At 43.0% G+C, this 15,179-nt stretch overlaps 1 protein-coding gene across 11 annotated transcripts in view; it reads left to right on the top strand.

The window, feature by feature from the left end:
• The window catches only part of MRTFB (myocardin related transcription factor B), a 290,368-nt gene that overhangs the window by 103,042 nt on the left and 172,147 nt on the right, over positions 1 to 15,179 (top strand). For 9 of the 11 annotated variants that reach the window (XM_070064809.1, XM_070064810.1, XM_070064812.1 and 6 more), the window contains exon 2: positions 6,068 to 6,129. The exons of the other annotated variants lie outside the window; for them this stretch is intronic. The gene's annotated coding sequence lies outside the window, so the exon portion shown is untranslated. The remainder of the gene's footprint in view (positions 1 to 6,067; positions 6,130 to 15,179) is intronic. 11 annotated transcript variants of the gene reach the window in all.

Here is a 15,179-nt window from a genome sequence, read left to right as displayed (position 1 = left end):
CCCTTCGACAACTTGCCTTATTTATTGCCTTTAAAGGTCTAGTTCTTTGTGTTGATAAAAGCAAATACTGTCTGTCGCTCCCCCTCTTCGTGGAGGAGCAACACAGGACCCTGCGCTGTTCTTTTCGTCTGCTCGGCCCTCCCCGGGTTTGCTGCTGGTTCTTCCCGGGTTGGCTACTATCCCTTCCACCTCCGTGGAAGGGCAGTTCCCCCTGGCCACATTCCCCACTTCCGCAGGGGAGCGGCACACCGCCGGCCGGGTCTCTCGGGGGCTGCACGGGTGTTCCTTCAGCTAGATGTTCCCCTTAGATGTTCCTGGTGCATGCCGTCTCTCTCCTCCTTTATAGTCCTCCTCCGCCAATCCCAACTCGGCTGCCCACACGCCGAGTACGCTGCTCTCCAATCAGGAGCAAGTCCTACAGTTTATTAGTTGAACTGGAGGCAGCTGTGCGGAAGCTGTTTACTTCTCTCCCAGCGCCATATTGTGGGAGAGCAGATGCATAGAATAAGTCTTAATTCGAGTAACTTAGTCTAGTCCGGATTGCTCCCCACAACTGTCATACTGTTTATGTAAAATGTAGCGTGCTAGGTAAATAATTCTCCTTTTTTTAGTTGGTATATTCTTAAGATCTTTCTGTGTATAGAAAGAATATAGTATTAATACATAGAAAGCATTGTTTTTACAGGCAGAGTTAGAGACAGAGTGAAAGGTCTTCCTTTTTTCTGTTGGTTCACCCCCAAACTGGCCGCCACGGTCAGTGCGTTGCAGCTGGTGTGCTGCGCTGATCCGAAGCCAGGAGCCAGGCGCTTCCTCCTGGTCTCCCATGCGGGTGCAGGGCTCAAGCACCTGGGCCATCCTCCACTGCCTTCCTGGGCCACAGCAGAGAGCTGGACTGGAAGAGGAGCAACCGGGACAGAATCGGGCGCCCCAACCGGGACTAGAACCTGGGGTGCTGGCGCCGCAGGTGGAGGATTAGCCTAGTGAGCCATGGCGCTGGCCAAAAAGCATTTTTTTTAACTGATGTGGAATACTACGCCATGCCAGAGTTTAACTAGCTCTTACTTATGACTATTTGCGTTTTCTCCAGTCTTAGAATCACAGCAGTGTGGTAAATAAGCTAGCGTGCATATTATTTTACATACATGCAGACATAACTGCTGGATACATTTCCACAAGTAGGATTGTTGAGTCACTGGGCAGTGTGTTTATAATGCTGGTAAATGTTCCCCTCCTTCAATCTGGTGCTATTTTGAACTCTTACAGTTGTTTAAAGATTTGTTTTTATTTATTTGAAAGAGTTACAGAGAGAGGTTGTCCATCCATTGTTTCACTCCCCAAGTGGTTGCAATGGCCAGAGCTTGAGCTGACCTGAAGCCAGGAGCAAGGAGCTTCTTCAGAGTCTCCCACGTAGGTGCAGGGGCCCAAGGCCTTGGGTCATTTTCTGCTGCTTTCCCAGGCACATTAGCAGGGAATTGGATTGGAAGTAGAGCAGCCGGCACTCAAATTGGAGCCCATATGGGATGCTGGCACCAGAGGCTGGGGCTTTAACCCACTGTACTACAGCACTGGCTCCCATGTAAATAGTTTTTAAATGTACTATTTAGGAATATTGACAAGAGTCTGTATGTGTTCAGTGCACACACATTGTTTCCTCTGCTGTTTTTGACCCACAGTTGGTTGAATTCTGGGCCACAGAGCCGTTGGGGATGGAGAGCCTGCCGCAGTGTAGGAGAGTACCTGTGTCTCCGTAACGTCTGGGGAAGCATGGTTACCAGTCTGTGGATTTGTGTATCAGTGTGGTAGCTGAGAAGTGCTACCACAGTGTGGTTTTAATGTGCATTGGTTTCGTTATGAATGCGGCTGAGCATCTTGTCATGTGTGTAAAGGCTAGATGTGTTTCTTTTTCTGTGAACTGTCTGTTCATGCCCTTTACACATATTTCTCTTTGGTTGCTTTCTTACTGGTTCCTCAGATTTTACAAATTAGTCTATGATATGAGTTTCAGTGAACCTTGCTTTATTGCTTTTTAAGTTTACTGTAATATATTTTGATAAAACAGAAGGCTTACATTTTTTTCTTTAAATTTTACATAGTTAACCTTTTATGTGTCTGGATTTTGACTCACTTAAAGGCCTCCAAGAGTTTTTGGATTTCGCTTGTGTTTTCTTTCATTGTCTTTGATGGTTTCAATTTTACATCTCAGTTTCTGATCAGAGTTGAATGTGTAGAATCAACTTTATTTTTTTCTATATGTTTACTAGTTATCTCTCTCTTTTTTTTTCTTAAGATTTTATTTATTTGGTTGAGAGGTAGAGTCCTGGACAGAGAGAGGGAGAGACAGAGAGAAAGGTCTTCCATCTACTAGTTCACTCCCAAAGTGGCTGCAACAGCCGGAGCTGGGCGGATCCAAAGGCAGGAGCCAGGAGCTTCTTCCAGGTCTCCCACGTGGGTACAGGGGCTCAAGCACTTGGACCATCTTCTACTGCTTTCCCAGGCCATTAGCAGACAGCTGGACTCTAAGAGGAGTAGTGGGACAGGAACTGACACCCATATGGGATGCCAGTGCCTCAGGCAGAGGCTTAGCCTGATACCATAGCACCAGCCCTGGTTACTAGTTATCTTTGCACATTTGTTTCAGGCCTCATCTTTGTATACATGGTTACTGTATGTGAGTGTCTGGGTGTGTTGACCTTGGAACTGACTGTTCCATCAGTCTGTCTACCTGTTTGACAGTGCCACATTATTGGTTTCATAAAATGTTTTAATATCTTTTTTTTTTTTTTTTTTTGGACAGGCAGAGTGGACAGTGAGAGAGAGAGACAGAAAGGTCTTCCTTTTGCCGTTGGTTCACCCTCCAATGGCCGCTATGGCCGGCATGCTGCGGCCGGCGTACCGCGCTAATCCGAAGCCAGGAGCCAGGTGCTTCTCCTGGTCTCTCATGCGGGTGCAGGGCCCAAGCACTTGGGCCATCCTCTGCTGCCCTCCCGGGCCACAGCAGAGAGCTGGACTGGAAGAGAGGCAACCCGGACAGAATCCGGCACCCCGACTGGGACTAGAACCCGGTGTGCCGGCGCCACAAGGCAGAGGATTAGCCTAGTGAGCCATGGCGCTGGCCTGTTTTATTAGATTGAGATCATGGTAAATTTATAAACTTGAAATCTATTTGACTTCTCCAAGCCTCAGTTTCCTAATATGTAAAAGGAACAATACTGTCTTTTTAAATAAGAATGTTGGAAAGATTAAAAGAGAAAGCCTGTGACACTCAAGATTAAGTTCCTGTTGCACCACTCCCACCAACAAATGTTAAGGTTGCTCTTAGCGCTTTTCTACTCTTAGCCCTGTCACGTTTAAATGAGAAAGAAGAAAGCCGTGGAGGAAAAAACAAGAAAGAGATATTCAAACTGAAGTTAAAACTAAGCTCCTACTCAATTTGAGCAGGATAATCAAAGCGTTTGAGAACAGAGGACAAACTCAGTCTGGCATTCAAGGCCCTTTCGGATTTTGTAGCTTTGCTGCTGGTTGCTCGCCTGGGTCCTCGCATCCCAACAAGGACGCTGCTTACGTTCCCAGAGGCCTCCTTTTCCTGTGACACCATCCCTCCTACTGAGAATGTTCTGCCAGTTCAGCTGACTGCTGCCCCCACTACAGTAAAACACGGTATCTGTTTCCTCAGACAGCTTCTCTGTAGCTGGGCTTTAGTAGACTGGAGGCTCTGTGAGGAGACAGCCTGTCATCTTGTGCAATAAAGAATGTCTAGTATCATCAAAACACCAAACAATACTCATTCAGGTAATTGTCAAGGAAGTGGATGAATAATTGACTTTGGTCTTGGTTTTGTATTCTGCAAGGGTACTTCAAAGTGTTCATGGAAAATGGAATTAAAAGATAAGCTTATTGGCTGGCGCCCTGGCGCAGTAGGTTAATCCTCCACCTGCGGCGCTGGCATTCCATATGGGCGCCAGTTCTAGTCCTGGCTGTTCCTCTTCCAGTCCAGCTCTCTACTGTGGCCTAGGAGAGCAGTAGAAGATGGCCCAAGTCCTTGGACCCCTGCATCCACGTGGGAGACCTGGAAGAAGCTCTTGGCTCCTGGGTTCAGATCGGCGCAGCTCTGGCTGTTGTGGCCATTTAGGGGGTGAACCAACAGATAGAAAGCCTTTCTGTCTCTCCCTCTCACTGTCTGTAACTCTACCTCTCAAATATAATCTTTTATTATTATTATTATTTTGACAGGCAGAGTTAGAGAGACAGAGTGAAAGGTCTTTCCGTTAGTTCACCCCCCAAATGGCTGCTACGACTGGCGCACTGCGCTGATCTGAAGCCAGGAGCAAGGTCCCCCTTCCTGGTCTCCCATGCGGGTGCAGGGCCCAAGGACTTTGGGCCATCCTCCACTGCCCTCCCGGGCCACAGCAGAGAGCTGGACTGGAAGAGGGGCAACCAGGACAGAATCCGGCGCCCCAACTGGGACTAGAACCTGGTGTGCTGGCGCCGCAGGTGGAAGATTATCCTAGTGAGCCGTGGTGCCAGCCAATAAAACCTTAAATAAGCCTATTTTGTTGCAAAAAATTTTGAAATTCATATGTAGTTTTTTGTAATAGGCATTTTCCTGAATTTTTGGTGACCTGTTATGTACATGGACTTGAATTTTTTTCACCCAAATAAACTTAAATTTTAATTCAAGTTTACGTGAACTTTTTAAAGTATGGTTGTATTAAATGTCTGGGTAACTCTTAACGCACCTAGTACAGTGTAAGCCTGTGGAAGATAAGGACCATGCCCTTTTTGATGAGAGTAGTAGGTATCATAAATAATGGTGCCAGTGGAGGTGGTGAGAAGCAAGTTGTTTTTTTTTTTTTTTTTTTTTTTTTTTTTTTTTTTTGTACTAAGAGCCCAGAGCAGTTGTTTGGCACAGTGGTTGTCCCATATTGGAATGCCTGGGTTTGAGTAGCTCCGTGACTCCACGGCTCCACTTTGGATTCCAGCTTCCTACTAGTGGGTACCTGGGAGACAGTAGGTAATGCTAATACTTGGATTTCTATTTCCCTCTTGGAAGACCTGGGTTGAGCCTGGGCTCTTGGCTTTGACCTGACCCATTCCCACCTCTTGAGAGCACTTGGGGAGTGAACTGGCACATGGAAAATCCCTGCCTGTGTCTCTCTGCCTTTTAAAGAAACAAATAGAAATTTTTAAAGTTCATGGGAAATTAAAAGATATTTATTTACAAACCTTGTGGGGGCCAGCACTGTGGCGCAGTGAGTTAACGCCCTGGCCTGAAGAGCCGGCATCCTTTTTGGATGCTGGTTCGAGACCCGGCTGCTCCATTTCCCACCTAGCTCTCTGCTGTGGCCTGGGGAAGCAGTAGAAGATGGCCCAAGTCTTTGGGCCTCTGCACCTGGGTGGGAAACCCGGAAGAAGCTCCTGGCTCCTGGATTCGGATCGGCGCAGCTCCGGGTGTTGCGGCCAATTGGGGAGTGATCAGCAGATGGAAGACCTCTCTCTTTCTCTCTCTCTGCCTCTCCTCTCTCTGTGTAACTCTGACTTTGAAATAAATAAATAAATCTTTAAAAAAAAAAAAGCCTTGTGTTTCTACTACCACTGATGTACATTTACTGAACATTTGTTCTATCCCAGGCATGCTTTAGAATCCTTGATATGGATTATCTCATACAGTCCTTAGCAGTCTTGTTGGTTGGGTACTGTTAGTCTGCACGGGGGACACAGGCACACTGAGGAGGGGTGGCTTGCCCAAGGTCACAGCCAGGAGTTGGTCGAGCTGGGTTTTAATTGCAGATGCCCTGAGTTCAACCTCAACTCCTTAACCTGCTACCATGTTCCAGGCTTGTTTGTTGAATGTGGTCATTTATAGGTCTTTGCACAGTTGGGGAAAAGTTCTTATTACACTTTCAACTTTGTTCTTTCCTTCTCAACCGTCCCACTTTGGTGATTTCTCTTTTGTTCTTTGGATTTATCTTGGACTTCACGTCTGCAGGAAGATTTCCCTGACACCCTTTTGCTGATATGTGGTAGATGCTCAGTAAAAAGTAATGTATGTATTTATTTATTTTTTTAGGTTTATAATAAAGGTGCTAAGGAGGAGAATGTAAGACAAAAATAATTAAATATTTCACAGAGGTAAGTGTTTTATGATTTAATTTTTTGAAAGAAACTTTTTTCTTTTCAAAAATTCCTCTTTGCAGCCTGCTTTCTTTACAGTAGAGACTGTCTTAGGAGTATTTTAAGTTCCTAGAACCTCAGATATTTGACATGCATGCCTGGTGTGTGAACTGTTTGAATAAGTTCATTCAGCTTCTCCTGCCTCTTTGAATATAAGCTTTAAATTCTCATCATTTCATTGATGAGAACGTGGTGCTAAGCAGGAGATCTGGCAGGTGGAAACCCATTTGCTGGTTGTCTGTATTTGTAACAGTCAGTGAATACTTCCTTTTTGAAATGGGGAGAATTTAAAGTCACTTTTGGTGAGACAGCAACGCTTCCTTTTCTTCAAATAAAAATTTGTTGAGTTTTCTGATGACTGTTTTCTTATGTTGGGTTTTCTTTTTATAATAATGGGAAAACTTATCAGTATAAAGCAATGTAATGATAAAAGCAAGCCCCTAACCCATACCATCAGGAAACGACTGCCATTACTATTTTGATGAATATACTTCTAGAAATTTATGGATACAGAAGAATTAATACACAGCATTTTAAATAATTGGTCTATATATACTATATATGGTGATCTTTTGAAAAAATGTTCCTTAGTTTTCTACTTGGGAATTTGAAAAGATGCGCATACATGAGAGTCACTGATGGCATCATATTCATTGTTTAGCAACACTGTGCCTTATTTTCTCCTTTGATAACCATTTAGTTGTCTCAGTTTTCTTTCTTGTGAATAATGGTATGTTGATATTGTACACTTGTTCATATATCTTAAAAGTAAAACTGCTGGATCAAATATTAGACATATTTTAATCTTCATAAATTATTATTTATTGGAGAGAGAGAGGGAGAGCATTCCTGTCCACTAGTTCATTCCACAAATGCCCTCAACAGGTAGGGCTGGGCCAGGCAGAAGCTAAGAGCTTAGAACTCAGTGTGCTCTCCTCCTCTGCCTGAGTCGTCATCTGCTGTCTCTCATGGCGCGCTCAGCAGGAAGCTGGATTAGAAGCAAGAGTAGCTGAGACTCAACCCAGGCACTCTGATACGGGATGTGGGACACATTTTAAATGTTGCTAAGTGTTAATTAACCTGTTTCTGTAGAGACTACCAGTGTATACCCCTACCCAAAGTTCATGACAGTCCTGTTTGTCTTGCCCTTGCCTGTGCTGGGTTGTTAATCTTTTTCATCTTTGCCAATTCTGTAGAAGAAAAGCAACAGTATCCTTCTGAGATAGCCTTTTTATTTTTATTTTATTGGAATAAACCTTTCATCTTTCAAAGACTTGTTTTTACTAACATGAAGGTACTTGTTGGTAACATACTTGTGGTCGTCAAGTGAGACAATATTGGACTTTAAATGTACTGAAAATTTTTAAAATATGTTGAGTTCTTTGTTTTTAGGTCTCTGACCAATTTTTATTCATTAACTTACTGAATTAGTTTGAATATTAAGTTTTCTTCTATAGAGAGCAACACCTTTGTTTTCTAATTCACTTACAGGGGAGCTTGAAGCATTCAAAGCAAATTTCTTAAAGCTTTCAACTTGGATATGCATTGCAGATTAGTGTGTAGAATTTGCTAACTTGGGTAACAGTGCAATACTACTGAGTTATGTGGATCATGTGACTATACATTCACCTGTAAACCAATGTATATTTGAGTTTCTTCTGCCTAAGGGATTTTTACCAGTTTCATTTATCTGATTGGTATCTAATTTTATGTTTGCTTTAGATTTCGTTTCAATTAAGGAAGGTCTCACATGAAACTAATATCAGCTTTGTCATTGATCTATTATTTGTTCTTTGAGTTAATAAGTCAGATGTCAACTGTTTTTCCTAGATATCAAATGCATATTCATATAGATTGCCCTTCATGTAGGTGCTTTTCTTTCCACCCCAGGTTAATATAGTTGACTGAACAGTGAGTTGGGGACCACATGGTCCAACTGGTGTTTACATCAAGTCCAGGCCGGCGCCGCGGCTCAATAGGCTAATCCTCCACCTTGCGGCGCCGGCACACTGGGTTCTAGTCCTGGTCGGGGAGCCGGATTCTTTCCCGGTTTCCGCTCTTCCAGGCCAGCTCTCTGCTGTGGCCCGGGAAGGCAGTGGAGGATGGCCCAAGTGCTTGGGCCCTGCACCCCATGGGAGACCAGGAGGAAGCACCTGGCTCCTGGCTTCGGATTAGCGCCATGGGCCGGCCGCAGCGCGCCAGCCGTGGCGGCCATTGGAGGGTGAACCAACAGCAAAAGGAAGACCTTTCTCTCTGTCTCTCTCTCTCACTGTCCACTCTGCCTGTCAAAAAAAAAAAAAAAAAAATCAAGTCCAGACTTGGCAGACACCCAGATGGTTTCTGAAAGAGTTAACAGTTGATATTATTGTTGATATTAAGGTGTAAAGAAGAAATGCCTTGAATTTTAATTCGGAAAATAAAACTAGCATTTGTGCTTTTTTATATGTACCTAAATTGAGACATACATAATTGTAGTGACACTTGATACTGTAACATTTTGTGGCATTTTGTTTGGAATTTTGATTTAGACTGTATCTCACTGATTTTCAAAATCATACATACTACCGTGTTTTAAATACACTTATTTATTTGTTTGCTTGTTGGTAGGGGCAAAGTAAGTATCTAACCTAGGTAGAATATTCAGTTTATTAAAGAATCCTTTGTTTAGACCTGGGGATATTCTTCAAAGGTATTATTATTATTATTATTATTATTTGAGGACAAGGATATAGTGAATGCTCCCAATTATACTTTTCGTTATAATGGAGAGAAAATGAGTTATGCTTTAATTGTATGGCTCAGCATTTAGTTTTAAAAAGTAGGGAAATAGATTGCCAGCCATCGTGAGGAATGTATAAAATTTTGTCCAGGGGCCGGTGTTGTGGAGTAGTAAATTAAGCCTCTGCCTAGAGTGCCAGCATCCCTAGGGTGTGGGTGCTGGCTTGTGTTCTGGCTGCTCCTCTTTTGATCCAGCTCTCTGCTGATGGCCTGGGAAAGCAGTGGAAGATGGCCCAAGTTCTTGGGCCCTGGCACCCACGTGGGAGACCTGGAGGAAGCTCCTGGCTCCTGGCTTCTCATCAGCCCAGTCCTGGCTGTCGCGACCATTTGGGGAGTGAACCAGCGGATGGAAGACCTTTCTCTCTCCCTCTGTCTGTAACTCTCTCTGAAATAAATAAATAAAATCTTTAGAAAAATCTCTGTATCTTTGTTCAATGTCTTGCCTATTAAAAGCTTTCCTGTTTCCTAAACTAGTGTTCACAGCAAAAATAAGCAGAGAGGACGGAGCCCTTACATAACAGATTTAAGCACTGTTTGATCTCTTGTTTTATATGCTTTGTTTCCTCTGGAATATGGGATTCTAAAGAATGGATGAATGAGTTTTAATTAGTATTTTTTTAAACTTTTATTTAATAAATATAAATTTCCAAAGTACAGCTTTTGGATTACAGTGGCTTTTCCCCCATAACCTCCCTCCCACCCACAACCCTCCCCTCTCCCGGTCCCTCTCCCATTCCATTCACATCAAGATTGATTTTCAATTATTTTTATATACAGAAGATCAATTTATTATATACTAAGTAAAGATTTCAACAGTTTGCACTCACACAGATACACAAAGTATAAAGTACTGTTTGAGTACTAGTTATAGTGTTAATTCACATAGTACAACACATTAAGGACAGAGATCCTACATGGGGAGTAAGTGCACAGTGACTCCTGTTGTTGATTTAACAACTGACACTCTATTTATGGCGTCAGTAATCACCCTAGGCTCTTGTCATGAGTTGCCAAGGCTATGGAAGCCTTCTGAGTTTGCCAACTCCGATCTTATTTAGACAAGGCCATAGTCAAAGTGGAAGTTCTCTCCTCCCTTCAGAGAAAGGTACTTCCTTGGTGGCTCATTCTTTCCAGTGGGATCTCACTCAGAGATCTTTCATTTAGGGTTTTTTTTTTTTTTTTTTTTTTTGGCCAGAGTGTCTTGGCTTTCCATGCCTGAAATACTCTCATGGGCTTTTTAGCCAGATCTGAATGCCTTAAGGGCTGATTCTGAGGCCAGAGTACTGTTTAGGACATCTGCCATTCTATGAGTCTGCTGTGTATCCCGCTTCCCATGTTGGATCGTTCTCTCCTTTTTAATTCTATCAGTTATTATTAGCAGACATTAGTCTTGTTTATGTGACCCCTTTGACTCTTAACCCTATCATTATGATCAATTATGAACTGAAACTGATCACTTGGACTAGTGAGATGGCATTGGTACATGCCACCTTGATGGGATTGAATTGGAATTCCCTGGCACGTTTCTAACTCTACCGTTTGGGGCAAGTCCTATTGAGCATGTGCCGAACTGTACATCTCTTCCCTCTTTTATTCCCACTCTTATATTTAACAGGGATCACTTTTCAGTTAAATTTAAACACCTAAGAATAATTGTGTGTTAATTAAATAGTACAACCAATAGTATTAAGTAGAACAAAAAATATTAAAAGGGATAAAGTATTAAGTTGTTCATTGACAGTCAGGATAAGGGCTGATCAAGTCATTATTTCTTTAGTATTTTAGCAGCAGTTTTTTGTATGTAATATTTTTAATTGATTAAACAATCCTTTAGCAACAACTTTTGCACTTTAATTTGCTTAACTCTTTCTTAATGAGTAGTCCAAGGTTAAACCTAGGCAGAATTAAAATTATAGTCTCTGTTAATAAGGCTTTAAATTAGGTTTTTCTGGACTTTTCCCTTTTCTATCTCATTGTGGCAGTGGTATAATCTTGTACTGTTTTCTAAAATAACCAAAGTTTCGGGTTCTTGAATCTTTTTTTTTGTGGCTGTGGAGGAATTTGCTTGTATGGTAGCTTTCATTTTACTGATGAGTTAATTTCTTTAATTGCATGATTTAAGACCTTGATTCTAAAGATGCTGCTTGAGAGTGAAGAAATACTAGTAGTTAAGCAAAAGTTCTAATTAAAATTAAGGCTTTATCATTTGTTTTTTCTTTTAGCTGCGTTTGTAAAATTTTTTATGCTGTATTTAAGCAGAAGCTTTTCAGGCTCTTTCATTTTAAATGGGTTGGATTTTATGCATTTGTAATGGTCTCTTCCTATTTTAGGCCTAAAGCTTAAAGTTTCGACTGGCAGGATAAGTGGTCATTTGGTTGGAAAGTTGGACAGAAAAGAAAAAAAAAAGCTCTGTCTTCATGTCCAGAATCTGTGGCAAAGGCCTATTTCGGAGGGAACTTGAACGATCAGGGTGAGAGTGTTGAATTGCAGTAGGAGGATAAAGGTGATTAAAGCATTGTTTATCTATAGCCACGTAGATAATAGATCGCCAGTGAAGACAACAGCAGGGCTCACTTTGGTGTTGTTGAACAACGGAGTTGTTCTCTCCCATGGTGGTATAACTCAGAATCTTAAGGGTAGAGTTTTGGAAAGATGAAGGGAGAAGAGTAGCTTTAGGCCACAGCTTCCATGATGAGCTCAGTGGAAGTCCTGAGGCTTATCCTGACCTCTGAGTGTCCCTCCCTCCAGAAATTTCCTTCCTTCCCAACCCAGGGTGCGTGGTCCAGTGTTGTGGCCTGATGGAAGTGTGTCTGGGACTGGGAGGGGGCATCTGATTCTTAGTCCAGCATGGGAAGCAGCTGGAAAACCGTCTTTCATTTTCTGTCATAGCTGTGTGATGGCAACTATTGGAATTTCACACTCGTGTTCCTTTGTTCAGAAAAGATAAGGTGAGGGTTAAGTGTTTGTGTATGTTAAAGGCAGTAAGATTTGTTTTAAATATATTTCAGTCTGTTCTAATGTGACAGGGTTTTTCTGTCTGAACCTTCAAGCAGCCATCACTCAAACATTAATTGCTGTCAGTGAGAAAGGATATCCTCCTACGTCTTCTCTGGAGTTCTTGAAACCGTCCCACTTCCTTTTTTCTTTTACCTTAAGAACTGAGTCCTGACGCTTGGGAATTATAATCAGATTGCATCAATCTTTATGGAAAGGTTACCAATTATTGCACTGCAAAATATGCATTTCCCTGTAACAGTGAGTGTTTCTCCTGGTGTGCCTCTCAGTTCAGTGCTTTTAAAGACCTCTTAGGTGAATGAATGCCTTGTGTGGGACCATGATTTAATACTGAAAGAGACTTCATTGATGGCTTTCTTACCTTTAGATCTATGGATGAGGGGAGGGAGACTGAGGGGGATACTTCTTTTAATATGGGATTTCCATAGTCTCTTTCAGTTGTTCAGATGTCCCGGGGGTAGGAGGATGGCAGATGCTGGTGACTTCCACTATGCTACGTAACATCTGCTGTGAAGAATGGCGAGCAGTGAGGATTTTTATGGTGGGGTATATACTGAGCATGGTGCTGTCCTTTGTGTGCGTACATTACTTCATGTTGTTCTCACAGCACCAGTGGAAGGCCCTCAGTGAGATTGTGAAATGTGTCCGTGGGTGTGGAGCTGGCAAGTTAAAAAAACAAAATCATAACCTGAATCCAGATCTCTCCGGCTCCAAAGTCAGTACTCTCTTTGTGTGTGTGCCAGCAGATGCTGGTAGACTGTTAGAAAGTTGTTTCCATCGTTGTAGGTAGTTGAAATGTTGGGCAGAAGGAAAGTAAAGTGGCTTCATCACCAGCATCATCATCATCTCCCCCTCCTCTCTATTTCTCAGGTTCTTCAGCAGCCTGGTGAGTCTAGGGGCCTGCCAGGGTGTCGGGCTCATTGTGTTCAATACAACATAAGCTTGTTTAATTTAGCAACGCTCTGAGATGAAAGGTTCATGACTGCCAAGTACAAACAGACCTTCTGCGGGATGTTAATTTGGTTATAGGAGAGACTGCTTGTTTTTCCTTGCCCTGTGCTAATAAAGAAGCTGGCACATTTTCTCATGAGTAAAAAGGACTTTGACACGTTTAAATGTGTTTAATCAAAGGGAGGTGAGCAGTTTTGATAAACGTTTTTCTTTGTGCAGACTGGTTAATTTCATTCCGTACCTGCCAGCTAATTGCAAATTGCGGGCTCTTTTGTTCTTTCCTCTTTCTTCTTTGGGTTGGTTTTATGGTCGGCATAGGGATTTATTGGTAGGAAAATAAATTGTTTCCTCATTTGAATAGATTGTGTGCATTTTTACAACAGGTTATCCTGTAGCAGGCAGAATTATTCGACCAGGCCTCTGCATAGAATTGTTACTACATGACACTGTGCAGCCTGTTTTTTTTTTTAAATAATTTTATTGAGATAAAATTCATATACCGTAAAGTTCGCTCTTAAAGTGTACAGTTGAGTTTTTTTAGAAAGGTTTATACATTTATTTGAAAGAGTTACAGAGAGGGAGGGAGAGACAGAGATCTTCCATCTGCGGGTTCACTCCCCAAATGGCCACAATGGCTGGGCCTGGGCCAGGCTGATGCCAGGAGCCTGGAGCTCCATCCTAGTCTCTCACCTGGATGCAGGTGTCTCTCATTTGGGCCGTCTTCTGCTGCTTTCCCAGGCCCATGAGCAGGGAGCTGCATCAGAAGTGGAGCAACCAGGACTCCTATTGGTATTCATATGGACGCTGGCGTCATAGGCAATGGCTTATTTTGCTGTGCCACAGTGCTAGCCCCCATGAATTTTTTTTTTTTTAGTATATTCATAGAGTTATGCACTGTTCATTACTATCTGATTCCAGAACACTTTTGTCATCCCCAAAAGAAGCGCCGTACCCATCAGCAGAACTTACATTCTCCCCTCCTCCTTGCTCTGGCGTACACTGGTTGACTTTGTCTCTGTAGAGTTAGCCATCCTGGACACATCATATAAGTGAAATCATTCAGAATGCGGCCTTTCACTTAGTTTTTGGGGTTCATTTAGATTGTAGCATACAACAGAGCTTCATTCCTTTTTATTGCCAAAGAGTTCTCCATTGTATGGCTATACCACATTTTAAAATCCATTTTGGCTGTTAAGAAACATGTTATTTTTTGTGAACTTTTTAAAAAAGATTTATTTATTTATTTGAAAGAGTTACACAGAGAGAGGAGAGGTGGGGGGGGGGGGGTCTTCCATCTGCTGGTTTGCTCCCCAATTGGCTGCAATGGCCAGAGCTGCGCCGATCTGAAGCCAGGAGCCAGGAGATTCTTCCAGGTCTCCCATGTGGGTACAAGGGCCCAAGGATTTGGGCCATCTTTTGCTGCTTTCCCAATCTATAGCAGAGAGCTGGATTGGAAGTAGAGCAGCCGGGTCTTGAACTGGTGCCCATATGGGATGCCGGCGCTTCAGGACAGGGCGTTAACCCGCTGCACCACAGTGCTGGCCCCATGAACATGTTTGTGAATAGATTTTTTTTTTTTAAGATTTATTTATTTGAAAGGCAAAATTAGAAGGAAAGAGAGTATCATGTGATAACTCTATTACTCTGTTTAACTTTTTTTTTTTGTTTATTACTCTGCAAGGCAAAGTAGTGGACAGAAAGAAAGATCTTCCATCTGCTGGTTCGCTCCACAAATGCCCATGATAGCCAGGGCTGGGTCAGCCCAAATACAGGAGCCTGGAATGCCATCTGGGTCTTCCCATGTGAGTGACGGAGGACTAGGCACTTGATGCAGTCTCTACTGTTTCCCAGGATACACTAGTACGAAGCTGGATTGGAAACAAGATAGCCAGGACTCAAATTGGCACTCTGATAGAGAATAAGGCATCACAGTGACTTAACCTGCTGCACCACAAAGCTTTCCTGTCTGTTTAACTGTATGTGGGACTGCAGTTTGTTTTTTTTCTTTCTTTTAGGCAGAGTTACACAGAGAAAGAGAGGCAGAAAGAGAAAGTCTTTTATCCACTGGTTCACTCCCCAATTGGCCGCAGCAGCCGGAGCTGTGCCGATCCAGAGCCAGGAGCTTCTTCTGGGTCTCCCATGCGGGTGCAGGGGCCCGAGGACTTCTGCTGCTTTCCCAGACCGTAGCAGAGAGCTGGATCGGAATTGGAGCTACCAGGTCTCTTAACTGGCGCCCGTATGGAATGCCGGCACTGCTGATGGCA

The sequence above is a fragment of the Oryctolagus cuniculus genome, chromosome 19 (genome assembly GCF_964237555.1).
Source record: "Oryctolagus cuniculus chromosome 19, mOryCun1.1, whole genome shotgun sequence".
In the NCBI taxonomy this organism is placed as follows: domain Eukaryota; kingdom Metazoa; phylum Chordata; class Mammalia; order Lagomorpha; family Leporidae; genus Oryctolagus; species Oryctolagus cuniculus.
The sequence above is the reverse complement of the archived record's forward strand: the minus strand, read 5'-3'. Positions and strand labels throughout refer to the sequence as shown.